Source organism: Asparagus officinalis, chromosome 1, assembly GCF_001876935.1.
Source record: "Asparagus officinalis chromosome 1, Aspof.V1, whole genome shotgun sequence".
Classification (NCBI taxonomy): domain Eukaryota; kingdom Viridiplantae; phylum Streptophyta; class Magnoliopsida; order Asparagales; family Asparagaceae; genus Asparagus; species Asparagus officinalis.
The window spans coordinates 102,846,048-102,847,451 of record NC_033794.1 but is presented as its reverse complement, the minus strand read 5'-3'; the positions used below and the strand labels follow the sequence as shown (position 1 = coordinate 102,847,451).

Below are 1,404 nucleotides of genomic sequence, written 5' to 3'. Positions count from 1 at the left end.
GATAGGGTGGTGGATCGCCGTGTGATGATGCATTTGGTGATCGGCCGCAGCGGCCGTCGGTTCCGCCCAAGCTCGGACAAAGGGCGGATTACTGGACTGAAGGGGTCCCCTCTGTGTGAAAAACTGCTGGCTCTGCCCGGGCACATGCCCGTGACTGAGCCCGTGGTGCATCGCTAGAGCCTGCTGCTGAAGCGGCACGCTGAAAACATATCCTCCTCCTCCTCCTCCTCCTCCTCCTCCACTGCTCGGTTCTGCCACCTCCCACGGAACCATGGAAGCAGAGTCGAAGCCGGAGAACAGAGAATGGTGGTGGCCAGCTGCTGCATTCTGATTCTGCTGGTGCTGGTGATGAGCAGTATTCTGGTGGTGATGAAAGATTGGGTCTTGAAAAGACTGCAGCGAGAGGCGGAGGTCTTGGCTCTGGCCGCTGGCTCGCGATAACAAATTCGCGGCGGGTAGCTCGAAAACCAATGGGAGAGCTGCCGACCGACGGAGGCAGATGAATAGAGCCCGCAGCAGCTGCAATCGGAAAAGAAGACCCTTGATGGTGTTCTGCTATCGCGTTACGAATCCGCAGGCGACGCGGAGGCAAAAAGCTCGATAAACCCTCCGCGCCGGCCGCCAACATCGTGATAATTCGAAGGAATATTCGCGCTCAGTAAATACAATGGCATAATCTCCCCTCCTCCGTGGTTTTCCCTGACCTGTCAGGTCTACGCACGCGCGGCAGTAGGATGCCACGCGCGGGAAGCTGCGGGAGCTCCATCAATAGCGCGACTTCGCGTTCTTGATCAACCAGTCCCCGACTGCTTTGTCTGGCCCGTCATAGCAAAGCCTGTCTTGCAGGGCGTCGTAGAATTGGATGGCGGTGTGGGTGACAAGCGCACGCCGCCGGTCTCTCCGTCCCTTGGCGGTGCAACTTTGCTGTGGGCGGTCCTTTCGGCCCGTGGACCGCACAAATGTGGCCGCCCTGGACCTTCCGACATTTGGCTCCGCGGTGGCTTCTTCAGGCCTCCGACTCGGGGAGGGTTTGGTTGGAGGTGATAAGGAAAGAGGTGTTGTTGTTGATGATGATGAGGAGGAGGAGGGTGAGGATCCAGATCCTTCTTGTTTTCTTCCTCCAGGTTTAATGGGTTTCTTCAGAATCTTGTTTCTCTTTCTCCTCTTCTTGTTGTTGTTGAAGAAGGGATTTGTGGTGCTGGTGCTGGTTCTGTTCTTCTTGTTGTTGTTGGGCTCCCTCGCCATCAAACCGCAAGAATTCCATCACCAACACCGCAACCTCAGTCTCAGCTTTTCCCCTCCTCTCGATCTCAAGCTCAGCTTCAACGGTGACGGGCACCGAAAGGACGAGGAAGCCGGAGGAGATTAAAGGAGGAGGAATTGAATAAACTACAGTAGAGGAAA

The 1,404-nt window shown here is 56.2% G+C and overlaps 1 pseudogene; it reads right to left on the bottom strand.

The window, feature by feature from the left end:
- LOC109838440 overlaps positions 1-1,245 on the bottom strand; it is a 1,611-nt pseudogene extending 366 nt beyond the window's left edge.